Source organism: Lucilia sericata, unplaced genomic scaffold, assembly GCF_015586225.1.
Source record: "Lucilia sericata isolate MDLA Ls3-8-SP2 unplaced genomic scaffold, ASM1558622v1 Contig000581F_arrow, whole genome shotgun sequence".
Classification (NCBI taxonomy): domain Eukaryota; kingdom Metazoa; phylum Arthropoda; class Insecta; order Diptera; family Calliphoridae; genus Lucilia; species Lucilia sericata.
The window spans coordinates 251,875-270,128 of NW_023994588.1; the positions used below are offsets into that span (position 1 = coordinate 251,875).

The 18,254-nt window shown below is 30.3% G+C and overlaps 2 non-coding genes across 2 annotated transcripts; both read right to left on the bottom strand.

Annotated features, from left to right (window-relative positions):
- Positions 1 to 361: 361 nt before the first annotated feature.
- Trnar-ucg lies at positions 362 to 434 on the bottom strand. The gene has a single exon. It is a non-coding gene; the product is annotated as a tRNA-Arg (tRNA).
- Positions 435 to 696: 262 nt separating this feature from the next.
- On the bottom strand, positions 697 to 769 carry Trnar-ucg. The gene has a single exon. It is a non-coding gene; the product is annotated as a tRNA-Arg (tRNA).
- Between the last annotated feature and the right edge of the window lie 17,485 nt (positions 770 to 18,254).

The window sequence follows — 18,254 nt, forward strand, 5'->3', positions numbered from 1 at the left end:
CTTCTCTCTTGCTACCTCAAGTTATTTTATAAAAAAACCTTAAGATTTTCTATAAATAATATATTTCTACAGCTCTCCAGCTAAAAAAAACACTATCGCACTCACTAGTTCAAGATTTTTTTATAGAACATGTCTCTCTTTATTGCTATCTGAAGATTAAAAATATAGAAAATATCTCTCTCGTTCGGTAGCTTAAGGTTATCTTTAAAAAATGTTTCTGTCGTTCACGAGCTCATGATTTTCTATATGAAAACTCTCTGAACTCTCTTAAAAGCTGCAATGACATTCTTCATTGACTAATCAATTTCCTAAATTTCAATGAAAAAATATTTAAAGAAATTAATAAAAAGATATCCACCTTCGACCGTGACAGGACTCGAACCTGCAATCGTCGGATTCGAAGTCCGACGCCTTATCCATTAGGCCACACGGTCTTCTTGGCATCACACAAACAAATTACTCGCTATCTGCAGATTTACTAGATGAAAATATCGCTCTCTCCTGCTAGCTCAAGATTTTCTAGAAAAAAAAAACTCTCTTACACTCACTAAATCATGAAAATCTCTCTCGCTTACCAACCAAGGATTCCAATAAAATCCTTCATTAAATACTACTATATTCAAATGGAAACTTTTAAATACAAAATTAAATATTATTTTTATTAAAAAAATAAAAAAATAAAAACAAATCTCCTTTCGACCGTGACAGGACTCGAACCTGCAATCGTCGGATCCGAAGTCCGACGCCTTATCCATTAGGCCACACGGTCTTCTTGATATCACACAAATAAATTGCACACAAAAACCTTTTGCCACACAAATAGAAACACTAGAAAATATCACAAAATGTCTGCTTATACAAAGAAGAAAAAAAAAGGACACACAGACATATCCTTTTTAGATACACCAAGAGTTTTACAATATTGCAAACTTAAATGAATGAATCTGAAAAAAATTTAACTAAAAGACATGAAAATATAAAAAAAAAACGTTTGTTAGAAAAACCAGGAAAAACTATTGCTTAATAAAGAAAATAGTTGAGCAACGGGGAAACATGTTTTGTTGAGGTTTTACCAATAAAATGATTTTTCAATGGAAGAAGTTATTTGGTAACAGTTTTGTGGGTTTTTAGAATGAAAATTAATTTAAGTTTAAGTTTCAAGACTTAGAAATGTTTATGGAAATTAGATTGGAGTTTGTTTTTTTATTGTAATTATATATAGAAATCTGCCTCTCTCTTTCTCTCTGCCTGGGGAGCTTAAGATTTTCTCTATTTCGCTAGAGACCTCATGATATCTATAGAAATCGCTCCTTCTAGAAAGCTCAAGATTTTTTATAGAAAACTCTCTCTCCCTCTCTTGCTGTCGATATCAAGATATTGTTTATTTTCTATAGAAAGCTGAAGATTTCTATAGAAATATTTTTCTCTGCCTCTCTGGAGAGCTCAAGATTTTTATAGAAATCTTTTTCTCTGTCTCTCTGTAGAGCTCAAGATTTTCTATAGAAATCTCTCTCATTGGAGAGCTCAAGATTTTCTATAGAAATCTCTCTCTTTGGAGAGCTTAAGATTTCTATAGATATATAGAAAACGCTCTCCCTAGAAAGCTCAAGATTTTCTATAGAGAAATCTCTCTACCTCTCTTGCTGTCGATCTCAAGATATTGTTTATTTTCTATAGAGGGCTCAAGATGTCTATATAAATCTTTATCTGTCTCTCTGGAGAGCTCTAGATTTCTATAGAAATCTTTCTCTCTATTTCTCTCTGTAGAGCTCAAGATTTCTATAGAAATCTCCTCCTCTCTCTCTCTCTTTGCAGAGCTCTAGATTTCAATATAAATCGCTCTTTCTCTCTCTCTCTCTCTCTCTTTGGAAAGCTCAAGATTTTCTATACAAATGTCTTTCTATAGAAAATTCACTCACTTTTTCAAAGTTTTCTCTCTCTCGTTATTAAGCACAAAATTCTCTATAGAAATCTTTCTCTCTTTATTCTCCCAATTGTTAATTAAACGAATTTTTTTAATAATAATCGTTAGCTAGTTTTCTTTTAATATAAAAGATATAAATTCTCTTCTTTGAAAATGCCTATTGACCTAGACCTTTGATCTGAAGTGCATCCATACTGAACCGCTTCTGGCATTTAAATGCAACAAATAAATCAATTAACTATTCACTCGCACATAAATAAATTTTAGCTTTGAGAATTATTAAGGTTAAAGAACAATATAATGGTTTTTATTAAAAAACTTTTTTTTAGTTTTTTATTTTTAATAATAACATATGAATATTTACAATACTACATACAGTAAAATATAAAAGTAAACGGACCAAAAAATATAAGTTTTGTATTTCAAACTCTACTTTCTAAAATGAACATTATGCTTAACATTTTTTTAATTAAAAAATCCCTAATGTTTATCAACTTTTGCCTTTAACTATACCAACATAAAAAAAATCATTTTAATTTTATTTTCCTTTTTTCACAAATTCAATATGAAAACTTTAAAATTTGTTTGGAGTACATTTCAAAGGATTTAAAAAATTCAATTTCATACTGCGCAATCAAAAATACACAATTCTAAATACAATTTATATACATTCACCACTAAAAGAAGGTCAAATGGTTAAGTATCTCTACACAAAACAAATCCTTTTTTGTTATATTCAACCAAAAAAAAAGAGAAAAAAAATATTTAACAAAAATATTTATAAAAAATTGTAGTTGTTATTGTCATTGCTTCTTTTTTATGATAGCACACAAAGTACAAAATTTATATAAAAAATCTTCCCAATTCCAATTTGAACTATCAAAACATATCAGTCACTTTGAAAGTGGCTTGACAATTATGGTTGGTTGAAAATTTAGTTAGTTAAACAAAGTTTATTTTTATGTTTTGTTGTCAACCATTACAAAAAAAATACGTTTTTTTTTCTCGTAACTACCAATAAAAGTTTTTCCATTTACACGAATCTGTATGGTGGCACGAGCATTTATGGCTTTGAAAAGTTTATTTAGATGCGCTAATTGAGCACTGAGCAAAAAACTTCGAATATAGAAAGCTTTATATTATATTTATATTAAGGTATATCGTTGCTTCGATAGAATACTATTTCGTTGATGGACTCCAGATTTTCTCTATTGAGATTTGCAACAATAGTCTATAGTCCAGTATATAGACCAGTCTATAGTTTAGTCTATAGTCTAGTCTATAGTCTAGTCTATTAGTCTAGTCTATAGTCTAGTCTATAGTCTAGTCTATAGTCTAGTCTATAGTCTAGTCTATAGTCTAGTCTATAGTCTAGTCTATAGTCTAGTCTATAGTCTAGTCTATAGTCTATTCTATAGTCTAGTCTATAGTCTAGTATATAGTCTAGTATATAGTCTAGTCTAAATTCCTAGTCTATAATCTAGTCTATAGTCTAGTCTATAATCTAGTCTATAGTCTAGTCTATAGTCTAGTTTATAGTCTAGTTTATAGTCTAGTCTATAGTCTAGTCTATAGTCTAGTCTATAGTCTAGTCTATAGTCTAGTCTATAGTCTAGTCTATAGTCTAGTCTCTAGTCCTAGTCTATAGTCTAGTTCTATAGTCTAGTCTATAGTCTAGTCTATAGTCTAGTCTAATAGTCTAGTCTATAGTCTAGTCTATAGTCTAGTCTATTAGTCTATAGTCTAGTCTATAGTCTAGTCTATAGTCTAGTCTATAGTCTAGTCTATAGTCTAGTCTATAGTCTAGTCTATAGTCTAGTCTATAGTCTAGTCTATAGTCTAGTCTATAGTCTAGTCTATAGTCTAGTCTATAGTCTAGTCTATAGTCTAGTCTATAGTCTAGTCTATAGTCTAGTCTATAGTCTAGTCTATAGTCTAGTCTATAGTCTAGTCTATAGTCTAGTCTATAGTCTAGTCTATAGTCTAGTCTATAGTCTAGTCTATAGTCTAGTCTATAGTCTAGTCTATAGTCTAGTCTATAGTCTAGTCTATAGTCTAGTCTATAGTCTAGTCTATAGTCTAGTCTATAGTCTAGTCTATAGTCTAGTCTATAGTCTAGTCTATAGTCTAGTCTATAGTCTAGTCTATAGTCTAGTCTATAGTCTAGTCTATAGTCTAGTCTATAGTCTAGTCTATAGTCTAGTCTATAGTCTAGTCTATAGTCTAGTCTATAGTCTAGTCTATAGTCTAGTCTATAGTCTAGTCTATAGTCTAGTCTATAGTCTAGTCTATAGTCTAGTCTATAGTCTAGTCTATAGTCTAGTCTATAGTCTAGTCTATAGTCTAGTCTATAGTCTCAATAGAAATCTTTTACTTTCTACAGAAAACTTTCTTAAGATTTTGTAAAAATTGCTCTCCCAAGATTTTCTATAGGAATCTCTCTCAAATCTTACTATATAAATCTATCTCCATTATATACATATATTGAACTCTTGGGATTATCTTCAGAAACATCCTGCAAGATTTTCTGAGAAATCACGCTCTATATTTTCGATAGAACTCTCTCTTCACTCACAAGATTTTTTATTGATATTTATCTCCCATTCCCAAGGTAAATCTCACTCAATATTTTCTAGAGAAATCTTTCCCAAAAATTTCTAATAGAAATTAATTTTTCTCTCTTAATTTTCTAGAGAAATATTTCTCAAAGTCTAGTCATTATTTCAATCCCTCACTTTAGCCGAATACTTAATAAAATCTTATGATGACGAGAAAATTTTCACCATGTACTCGAATTTACTTCAATACCTACAATCAATTCCCATAACCATCATCATAGTACTAAAGGTGTAGTCGCAAAAATTTTCCAGTGTAGTTATGCAAAGTATCGCAACATATTAGAAACTAAATTGCTAAAACTACAAACAAACATTTGACACTTGTATGTTGACACATGGACAATTTGTACAGATGTAGTGTACAAATATTGAAACGGGGTGAAGGATGACGTAAATATTGTAACATTAACGAACGTTCGAACAAATCATCTTTTGTAATTGTTCAATGGCGCAAAAAAACAACATGAACTTATTTTGACACTTTATGATGATTTGCAGGTTAAGCGGAAAATTAAAAAAACTGAAATTAAAATCCATCCAGGTTGAAACAAATGTATTAATTGTGCGCAAATAATTAAAAATCAATAATTTCAACAACCAGGGAAATTAAAGTAAAAGTATTTAGGGTATAAATTTCATACTTAAATACTCATCAATATTAATTTTCTAATACAATATGTATTTCTCTTTTATATACAATTATTAGGGGATTCTTCACTGCACATACGTATGTACATATGTATGTATGTGTGCTTTGTTTAATTTCCAAATGTTTTGTATAAAAGAAAAGTTTATTTTAAAGTTTGTTTTTCTTTTGCTACTTGTTTAAATATCGATTTTCATCTTATCAGTTTGGTTGTTTTTATTTTCCAGTTTTTTTTTATTTGAAATTTTTAAAAATACTTGAAAAACAATCAAAAGTGAAACTAAACTTATTGTTTCAACATGAAAGACAAGCTAGATTAAAGAAAAGGGAAGAAAAAAATAAATTTGTGAAACTTTGTACAAAAGAAACTTTTTCTAAAACAAAGTTGCATTCCATTTCGAATTTTATTAATTGATATGTAACAATTACAAGAATATGTACATATATTCGTTTAATTACTGCAGGGTATTGTCCATAGTCTAGTCTAAAGTCTAGTCTATAGTCTAGTCTATAGTCTAGTCTATAGTCTAGTCTATAGTCTAGTCTATAGTCTAGTCTATAGTCTAGTCTATAGTCTAGTCTATAGTCTAGTCTATAGTCTAGTCTATAGTCTAGTCTATAGTCTAGTCTATATTCTAGAATTTATGTACATATATTTATGTATATATATAAACGAATATATGATATATTCGTTTAATTACTGCAGGGTATTGTCCATAGTCTAGTCTAAAGTCTAGTCTATAGTCTAGTCTATAGTCTAGTCTATAGTCTAGTCTATAGTCTAGTCTATAGTCTAGTCTATAGTCTAGTCTATAGTCTAGTCTATAGTCTAGTCTATAGTCTAGTCTATAGTCTAGTATAGTCTAGTCTATAGTCTAGTCTATAGTCTAGTCTATAGTCTAGTCTATAGTCTAGTCTATAGTCTAGTCTATAGTCTAGTCTATATTCTAGTCTATAGTCTAGTCTATAGTCTAGTCTATAGTCTAGTCTATAGTCTAGTCTACAGTCTAGTCTATAGTCTAGTCTATAGTCTAGTCTATAGTCTAGTCTATAGTCTAGTCTATAGTCTAGTCTATAGTCTAATCTATAGTCTAGTCTATAGTCTAGTCTATAGTCTAGTCTATAGTCTAGTCTACAGTCTAGTCTATAGTCTAGTCTATAGTCTAGTCTATAGTCTAGTCTATAGTCTAGTCTATAGTCTAGTCTATAGTCTAGTCTATAGTCTAGTCTATAGTCTAGTCTATAGTCTAGTCTATAGTCTAGTCTATAGTCTAGTCTATAGTCTAGTCTATAGTCTAGTCTATAGTCTAGTCTATAGTCTAGTCTATAGTCTAGTCTATAGTCTAGTCTATAGTCTAGTCTATAGTCTAGTCTATAGTCTAGTCTATAGTCTAGTCTATAGTCTAGTCTATAGTCTAGTCTATAGTCTAGTCTATAGTCTAGTCTATAGTCTAGTCTATAGTCTAGTCTATAGTCTAGTCTATAGTCTAGTCTATAGTCTAGTCTATAGTCTAGTCTATAGTCTAGTCTATAGTCTAGTCTATAGTCTAGTCTATAGTCTAGTCTATAGTCTAGTCTATAGTCTAGTCTATAGTCTAGTCTATAGTCTAGTCTATAGTCTAGTCTATAGTCTAGTCTATAGTCTAGTCTATAGTCTAGTCTATAGTCTAGTCTATAGTCTAGTCTATAGTCTAGTCTATAGTCTAGTCTATAGTCTAGTCTATAGTCTAGTCTATAGTCTAGTCTATAGTCTAGTCTATAGTCTAGTCTATAGTCTAGTCTATAGTCTAGTCTATAGTCTAGTCTATAGTCTAGTCTATAGTCTAGTCTATAGTCTAGTCTATAGTCTAGTCTATAGTCTAGTCTATAGTCTAGTCTATAGTCTAGTCTATAGTTTAGTCTATAGTGTAGTCTATAGTCTAGTCTATAGTCTAGTCTATAGTCTAGTCTATAGTCTAGTCTATAGTCTAGTCTATAGTCTAGTCTATAGTCTAGTCTATAGTCTAGTCTATAGTCTAGTCTATAGTCTAGTCTATAGTCTAGTCTATAGTCTAGTCTATAGTCTAGTCTATAGTCTAGTCTATAGTCTAGTCTATAGTCTAGTCTATAGTCTAGTCTATAGTCTAGTCTATAGTCTAGTCTATAGTCTAGTCTATAGTCTAGTCTATAGTCTAGTCTATAGTCTAGTCTATAGTCTAGTCTATAGTCTAGTCTATAGTCTAGTCTATAGTCTAGTCTATAGTCTAGTCTATAGTCTAGTCTATAGTCTAGTCTATAGTCTAGTCTATAGTCTAGTCTATAGTCTAGTCTATAGTCTAGTCTATAGTCTAGTCTATAGTCTAGTCTATAGTCTAGTCTATAGTCTAGTCTATAGTCTAGTCTATAGTCTAGTCTATAGTCTAGTCTATAGTCTAGTCTATAGTCTAGTCTATAGTCTAGTCTATAGTCTAGTCTATACTCTAGTCTATACTCTAGTCTATAGTCTAGTCTATAGTCTAGTCTATAGTCTAGTCTATAGTCTAGTCTATACTCTAGTCTATACTCTAGTCTATAGTCTAGTCTATAGTCTAGTCTATAGTCTAGTCTATAGTCTAGTCTATACTCTAGTCTATACTCTAGTCTATAGTCTATAGTCTAGTCTATACTCTAGTCTATACTCTAGTCTATAGTCTAGTCTATAGTCTAGTCTATAGTCTAGTCTATAGTCTAGTCTATAGTCTAGTCTATACTCTAGTCTATACTCTAGTCTATACTCTAGTCTATAGTCTAGTCTATAGTCTAGTCTATACTCTAGTCTATAGTCTAGTCTATAGTCTAGTCTATAGTCTAGTCTATAGTCTAGTCTATAGTCTAGTCTATAGTCTAGTCTATAGTCTAGTCTATAGTCTAGTCTATAGTCTAGTCTATACTCTAGTCTATACTCTAGTCTATAGTCTAGTCTATAGTCTAGTCTATAGTCTAGTCTATAGTCTAGTCTATTGTCTAGTCTATACTCTAGTCTATAGTCTAGTCTATTATCTAGTCTATAGTCTAGTCTATTGTCTAGTCTATACTCTAGTCTATAGTCTAGTCTATAGTCTAGTCTATAGTCTAGTCTATAGTCTAGTCTATTGTCTAGTCTATAGTCTAGTCTATAGTCTAGTCTATAGTCTAGTCTATAGTCTAGTCTATTGTCTAGTCTATAGTCTAGTCTATAGTCTAGTCTATAGTGTAGTCTATAGTATAAAATATAATTTAACATTATTTATTGAAAAGAACGACATACACCTTTTCTTAACTTTTTCAATGACATTTTATTCTTCATTACTCTTATCCTTTAAAAGTAATCAATTTCGGTACAAAAGCAATTTCTACTAAATGCAACTAAAAAGAAACCTAAAAATGTATATAATTTAGTTACATGAAATTAGTTTTTCTTTCGTATTAAGTTTTTTATCCAAACATTGTAATTGTGTAAAACTTTTACTTTCTTGCACATGAAGTTAAATTTAATCTCTTAAAATACCACATCATATTATTACATTTCGAATGGACTTGTAAAGATTTCGTAAAGATTCTTTTTTGGACGAAGAAAACAAAATACCAAAGAACATATTGTGGCATATTGTAATTTCTTGTGAATGTGGATTTTTTTTTGTTTAAATCTTCAACAATTTTCTGGAGACAAGTCAGTCTTCTATTAAAATACAAAAGTTAAGTTACTTTGCTACGCAAACCAACAAGGACTAAACCATCTTTAACTTAAATAGTTAAAATTGTAAGTAAATAATTCAGAGGAACCAAGAATATGACTATGTATATGTATCTGAGTGTATTAAATTTTTAAACCTGCAGTTCTGTGTGGCTACCCCAAACAGGAAATGTTATCTATCCCTATGTATCCCTTCTAGTTATATTTCGTTATTTCAACATGAAGGAATACGAAATTAACAATTGACCTTTTCTCTCCATACTTGGAAAAAATGCTATCTAAAAACGATACGTTTACTTCTTTCAAATCTGCTGGTAATCACATCAAGTGTTTGTTTGTGTAGTGATTTTACTAAAAATTTGTAACCACAAAAACCACAGGTGGTACTTGGGTAATTTTTGTTTGTAAAACAATATTTAATGGATTTTTTTCTCACTTGCTTTGCTGCAAAAATTTTAACACAGAGAAATAAAACTTCAAAATTTATAACGTCTTGTGGATATGTAAATTTTTAAAAGTTTTTTCTTTAAAAATTGTTGTATTTGTTGGAGAGTTGTTTAAATGAAAATTAATTTAAAGATATCTTGTTAAAGATAAAATTTACATAGAAATATTTCAAGGCAGTTTCTTTCAGAACAAAAACTCAAATTTTACTTTTAACAGAACATAACTTTTCAATTATTATTATATGGTAGACTATGGACTAGACTCTAGATTATAACATGGACTAGACTATAGACTAGACTATAGACTAGACTATAGACTAGACTATAGACTAGACTATAGACTAGACTATAGACTAGACTATAGACTAGACTATAGACTAGACTATAGACTAGACTATAGACTAGACTATAGATTAGACTATAGACTAGACTATAGATTAGACTATAGACTAGACTATAGACTAGACTATAGACTAGACTATAGACTAGACTATAGACTAGACTATAGACTAGACTATAGACTAGACTATAGACTAGACTATAGACTAGACTATAGACTAGACTATAGACTAGACTATAGACTAGACTATAGACTAGACTATAGACTAGACTATAGACTAGACTATAGACTAGACTATAGACTAGACTATAGACTAGACTATAGACTAGACTATAGACTAGACTATAGACTAGACTATAGACTAGACTATAGACTAGACTATAGACTAGACTATAGACTAGACTATAGACTAGACTATAGACTAGACTATAGACTAGACTATAGACTAGACTATAGACTAGACTATAGACTAGACTATAGACTAGACTATAGACTAGACTATAGACTAGACTATAGACTAGACTATAGACTAGACTATAGACTAGACTATAGACTAGACTATAGACTAGACTATAGACTAGACTATAGACTAGACTATAGACTAGACTATAGACTAGACTATAGACTAGACTATAGACTAGACTATAGACTAGACTATAGACTAGACTATAGACTAGACTATAGACTAGACTATAGACTAGACTATAGACTAGACTATAGACTAGACTATAGACTAGACTATAGACTAGACTATAGACTAGACTATAGACTAGACTATAGACTAGACTATAGACTAGACTATAGACTAGACTATAGACTAGACTATAGACTAGACTATAGACTAGACTATAGACTAGACTATAGACTAGACTATAGACTAACTATAGGCTAGACTATAGACTAGACTATAGACTAACTATAGGCTAGACTATAGACTAACTATAGACTAGACTATAGTTTTCACTATAGACTAGACTATAGTTTTCACTATAGACTAGACTATAGTTTTCACTATAGACTAGACTATAGTTTTCACTATAGACTAGACTATAGAATAGACTATAGACTAGACTATAGACTAGACTATAGACTAGACTATAGACTAGACTATAGACTAGACTATAGACTAGACTATAGACTAGACTATAGACTAGACTATAGACTAGACTATAGACTTACTATAGACTAGACTATAGACTAGACTATAGACTAGACTATAGACTAGACTATAGACTATACTATAGACTATACTATAGACTATACTATAGACTACACTATAGACTAGACTATAGACTAGACTATAGACTAGACTATAGACTAGACTATAGACTAGACTATAGACTAGACTATAGACTAGACTATAGACTAGACTATAGACTAGACTATAGACTATACTATAGACTAGACTATAGACTAGACTATAGACTAGACTATAGACTAGACTATAGACTAGACTATAGACTAGACTATAGACTAGACTATAGACTAGACTATAGACTTACTATAGACTAGACTATAGACTAGACTATAGAATAGACTATAGACTAGACTAGACTAGACTATAGACTAGACTATAGACTAGACTATAGACTAGACTATAGACTAGACTATAGACTAGACTATAGACTAGACTATAGACTAGACTATAGACTCTATAGACTAGACTATAGACTAGACTATAGACTAGACTATAGACTAGACTATAGACTAGACTATAGACTAGACTATAGACTAGACTATAGACTAGACTATAGACTAGACTATAGACTTACTATAGACTAGACTATAGAGACTATAGAATAGACTATAGACTAGACTATACTAGACTATAGACTATACTATAGACTAGACTATAGACTAGACTATAGACTAGACTATAGACTAGACTATAGACTAGACTATAGACTAGACTATAGATAGACTATAGACTAGACTATAGACTAGACTATAGACTAGATATAGACTAGACTATAGACTAGACTATAGACTAGACTATAGACTAGACTATAGACTAGACTATAGACTTACTATAGACTAGACTATAGACTAGACTATAGACTAGACTATAGACTAGACTATAGACTAGACTATAGACTAGACTATAGACTAGACTATAGACTAGACTATAGACTAGACTATAGACTAGACTATAGACTAGACTATAGACTAGACTATAGACTAGACTATAGACTAGACTATAGACTAGACTATAGACTAGACTATAGACTAGACTATAGACTAGACTATAGACTAGACTATAGACTAGACTATAGACTAGACTATAGACTAGACTATAGACTATACTATAGACTAGACTATAGACTAGACTATAGACTAGACTATAGACTAGACTATAGACTAGACTATAGACTATACTATAGACTAGACTATAGACTAGACTATAGACTAGACTATAGACTAGACTATAGACTAGACTATAGACTAGACTATAGACTAGACTATAGACTAGACTAGACTTACTATAGACTAGACTATAGACTAGACTATAGACTAGACTATAGAATAGACTATAGACTAGACTATAGACTAGACTATAGACTAGACTATAGACTAGACTATAGACTAGACTATAGACTAGACTATAGACTAGACTATAGACTAGACTATAGACTAGACTATAGACTAGACTATAGACTATACTATAGACTAGACTATAGACTAGACTATAGACTAGACTATAGACTAGACTATAGACTAGACTATAGACTAGACTATAGACTAGACTATAGACTAGACTATAGACTTACTATAGACTAGACTATAGACTAGACTATAGAATAGACTATAGACTAGACTATAGACTAGACTATAGACTAGACTATAGACTAGACTATAGACTAGACTATAGACTAGACTATAGACTAGACTATAGACTAGACTATAGACTAGACTATAGAATAGACTATAGACTAGACTATAGACTAGACTATAGACTAGACTATAGACTAGACTATAGACTAGACTATAGACTAGACTATAGACTAGACTATAGACTAGACTATAGACTTACTATAGACTAGACTATAGACTAGACTATAGACTAGACTATAGACTAGACTATAGACTAGACTATAGACTAGACTATAGACTAGACTATAGACTAGACTATAGACTAGACTATAGACTAGACTATAGACTAGACTATAGACTAGACTATAGACTAGACTATAGACTAGACTATAGACTAGACTATAGACTAGACTATAGACTAGACTATAGACTAGACTATAGACTAGACTATAGACTAGACTATAGACTAGACTATAGACTAGACTATAGACTAGACTATAGACTAGACTATAGACTAGACTATAGACTAGACTATAGACTAGACTATAGACTAGACTATAGACTAGACTATAGACTAGACTATAGACTAGACTATAGACTAGACTATAGACTAGACTATAGACTAGACTATAGACTAGACTATAGACTAGACTATAGACTAGACTATAGACTAGACTATAGACTAGACTATAGACTAGACTATAGACTAGACTATAGACTAGACTATAGACTAACTATAGGCTAGACTATAGACTAGACTATAGACTAACTATAGGCTAGACTATAGACTAACTATAGACTAGACTATAGTTTTCACTATAGACTAGACTATAGTTTTCACTATAGACTAGACTATAGTTTTCACTATAGACTAGACTATAGTTTTCACTATAGACTAGACTATAGAATAGACTATAGACTAGACTATAGACTAGACTATAGACTAGACTATAGACTAGACTATAGACTAGACTATAGACTAGACTATAGACTAGACTATAGACTAGACTATAGACTAGACTATAGACTTACTATAGACTAGACTATAGACTAGACTATAGACTAGACTATAGACTAGACTATAGACTATACTATAGACTATACTATAGACTATACTATAGACTACACTATAGACTAGACTATAGACTAGACTATAGACTAGACTATAGACTAGACTATAGACTAGACTATAGACTAGACTATAGACTAGACTATAGACTAGACTATAGACTAGACTATAGACTAGACTATAGACTAGACTATAGACTAGACTATAGACTATACTATAGACTAGACTATAGACTAGACTATAGACTAGACTATAGACGACTATAGACTAGACTATAGACTAGACTATAGACTAGACTATAGACTAGACTATAGACTAGACTATAGACTAGACTATAGACTAGACTATAGACTAGACTATAGACTAGACTATAGACTAGACTATAGACTAGACTATAGACTAGACTATAGACTAGACTATAGACTAGACTATAGACTAGACTATAGACTAGACTATACTAGACATAGACTAGACTATAGACTAGACTATAGACTAGACTATAGACTAGACTATAGACTAGACTATAGACTAGACTATAGACTAGACTATAGACTAGACTATAGACTAGACTAGACTAGACTATATACTAGACTATAGACTAGACTATAGACTAGACTATAGACTAGACTATAGACTAGACTATAGACTAGACTATAGGCTAGACTATAGACTAGACTATAGACTAGACTATAGACTAGACTATAGACTAGACTATAGACTAGACTATAGAAGACTATAGACTAGACTATAGACTAGACTATAGACTAGACTATAGACTAGACTATAGACTAGACTATAGACTAGACTATAGACTAGACTATAGACTAGACTATAGACTAGCTATAGACTAGACTATAGACTAGACTATAGACTAGACTATAGACTAGACTAGATAACTATAGACTAGACTATAGACTAGACTATAGACTAGACTATAGACTAGACTATAGACTAGACTATAGACTAGACTATAGACTAGACTATAGACTAGACTATAGACTAGACTATAGACTAGACATAGACTAGACTGTAGACTAGACTATAGACTAGACTATAGACTAGACTATAGACTAGACTATAGACTAGACTATAGACTAGACTATAGACTAGACTATAGACTATACTATAGACTAGACTATAGACTAGACTATAGACTATACTATAGACTAGACTATAGACTATACTATAGACTATACTATAGACTAGACTATAGACTAGACTATAGACTAGACTATAGACTAGACTATAGACTAGACTATAGACTAGACTATAGACTAGACTATAGACTAGACTATAGACTAGACTATAGACTAGACTATAGACTAGACTATAGACTAGACTATAGACTAGACTATAGACTAGACTATAGACTAGACTATAGACTAGACTATAGACTAGACATAGACTAGACTATAGACTAGACTATAGACTAGACTATAGACTAGACTATAGACTAGACTATAGACTAGACTATAGACTAGACTATAGACTAGACTATAGACTAGACTATAGACTAGACTATAGACTAGACTATAGACTAGACTATAGACTAGACTATAGACTAGACTATAGACTAGACTATAGACTAGACTATAGACTAGACTATAGACTAGACTATAGACTAGACTATAGACTAGACTATAGACTAGACTATAGACTAGACTATAGACTAACTATAGGCTAGACTATAGACTAACTATAGGCTAGACTATAGACTAACTATAGACTAGACTATAGACTAGACTATAGTTTTCACTATAGACTAGACTATAGAATAGACTATGGAATAGACTATAGAGTAGACTATAGAGTAGACTATAGACTAAACTATAGGCTAGACTATAATCTTCACAATAGACTAGACTATAGTTTTCACTATAGACTAAACAATAGAATAGACTATAGGCCAGAAAAGAGCACAGACTAGAATATACAGTAGGCCATTTTTGTCTTCGTTGATGTCTTTTTATTAAGTCTGTTTTCTTTCTTATTTTAATATTTTGGAGTAAAATCTTTTCAAGCATATCTTCTTTGACCTTTTTGTTCTATAAGTAGAATCTAGAGAAACCTTTTTTATGTTAAACAAACATTTAATTCATTCCTCGTACGTCATTGTAAAAATGACAATCTTTTTAATACTATGTATGAAAATTGTCACTTTGGGAAATCAACTGAACTAGTTTTGACAGTTTTTCTTTATTTACTTTGTTTTTTCTTTTCTCTCAAGTAAATATCTTAACTAAACTACACATTTGGGCTAAGATACTTGGATATTTGCTTATATGATGCATACATAGTTATATTGTTATATTGTTGTATTTACACACATGTCAGTATGACCACTCAAGGATTTACATACATATGTCCCTCAGTAAACAAATTATCAAAAATGGTTTCTTTTCTTATACTAATTTTTGATATAAGTCTTCGTTGTTATGACAAAAATAAGTTCTTCATAGATAATAAATAGTTAAACAATTACAAGTGTCTAATGTCCACAACTACTAAAGAATAGTTTTGTCATATTTATTTATTTGTTTTCTAAGGGAGCAAAGGACATTTTTGTCCTTGCATTTAACTAAACTAAACAACAAATTACAAAACAATAGAATTTCTTGGCAAATTATATGAAAATTTATTAAAAATTATATTACATAGAAATTTAGTAAATTTTATTTATTTAACAAACATACAAATGAATTTAAATTTAATTATTTTTTATTTTATATTTGATTTTCTCTTTTCGGTCATTGCATAAATTCTATGAAGTGTATAAAGTAATTGTGGCAAATTATATACTGTAAAATTGATAAACAATTACGCACACATTTAGTGTTTTAAATAAATGTAAAAAAAACTGAAATTATTTATTTTAATTGTTTTATTGTTTTGTATAATCAATGTTTTAATTAATAGTTTTTTCTTTGTGTTTGCTTTAATAAATAAACAAATATTACACAATTGATAAATATTAAAATTCATTAGTTAGATCGAAAATATTGATGTTTTAATAATTAAATATTATTATATGAATCTGTGTGATTTCTTAATAACCGTGTTTATTTATTTAGTTTTCCTAAAACCATTGTGCACTTGTTTGATCAGAAAACCATAAGAAAAACCTAAATATTATAATTTGTTCATTGACAGCGCAATAATTGAATAATAAACTATTGCGTGCAAAAACTAACTCATCAAAATGCAATTTGTCGATGCATTAATAATGATTTATTTGCTTTGGTTTTATTTAGTTTGGTCGTCGAATTTTTATCCTAATTAAAATTCCATACAAATTTCACAAAACACTGGAACATTCAAATAATTCAAGCACCCAAGTTATTTTTAAAATTGTTGCTAAAATAAAAAAAAATAAAAATAAATTCTATTCCTTGATATCGAATTCTATATACCCTTTCGTATATATAGCACTAGCATACCCTGAGTGCTTCGCTACCCTAACCAAAATTAAATACATACAAAATTTTGTTTACTTTTATAGAAAATTAAAATTGATTTAAAAATGTTTAATGTTTCAGTTTTTTTACGTTCAATATCACGTGAATAAATTCGCATTCAGGGAGAAGCTTGTATTTTTAGTTTCATTCGTTTAGCTTTCACATTATAGAAAAATTTTGAAATTACTATTTTGAAAAAAATGTTATATATAATACCACTTATTAATCAAAAAATTTATGTTTTGTGTTCAATATTATAGACAATTCAAAAAATATAATTTGATGAATGAAAAGTACCAAAAGTCCCTTTCAGTAGATTCTCATTCACTAAGGTCCCTATATTTTAAATTTTATATTTCTATGTTCAATATCGTAAAAATATCAAAAAGTACCATCGAAAAAACGAAAAGATACCAAAATTTCTCTCAATAATTCTTATTTAATAAGGATGTGTTCCGGTTAACCATTATAGAGAAACCAAAAGGTACCATTTGAAGAATGGACAAGTATGTCCATTTCAAATTTATGTTCCTAGGTTGAATATTTTAGAAAATTCAAAAGTACCATTTATGAGATAAAAAGTAGTAAAAAGTTCTCTCTTAAAGAATCTTATTCAAGTCAGTCAGTAACGCTACTATAGTCTAGTCTATAGTCTAGTCTATAGTCTAGTCTATAGTCTAGTCTATAGTCTAGTCTATAGTCTAGTCTATAGTCTAGTCTATAGTCTAGTCTATAGTCTAGTCTATAGTCTAGTCTAGTCTATAGTCTAGTCTAGTCTATAGTCTAGTCTATAGTCTAGTCTATAGTCTAGTCTATAGTCTAGTCTATAGTCTAGTCTAGTCTATAGTCTAGTCTATAGTCTAGTCTATAGTCTAGTCTATAGTCTAGTCTATAGTCTAGTCTATAGTCTAGTCTATAGTCTAGTCTATAGTCTAGTCTATAGTCTAGTCTATAGTCTAGTCTATAGTCTAGTCTATAGTCTAGTCTATAGTCTAGTCTATAGTCTAGTCTATAGTCTAGTCTATAGTCTAGTCTATAGTCTAGTCTATAGTCTAGTCTATAGTCTAGTCTATAGTCTAGTCTATAGTCTAGTCTATAGTCTAGTCTATAGTCTAGTCTATAGTCTAGTCTATAGTCTAGTCTATAGTCTAGTCTATAGTCTAGTCTATAGTCTAGTCTATAGTCTAGTCTATAGTCTAGTCTATAGTCTAGTCTATAGTCTAGTCTATAGTCTAGTCTATAGTCTAGTCTATA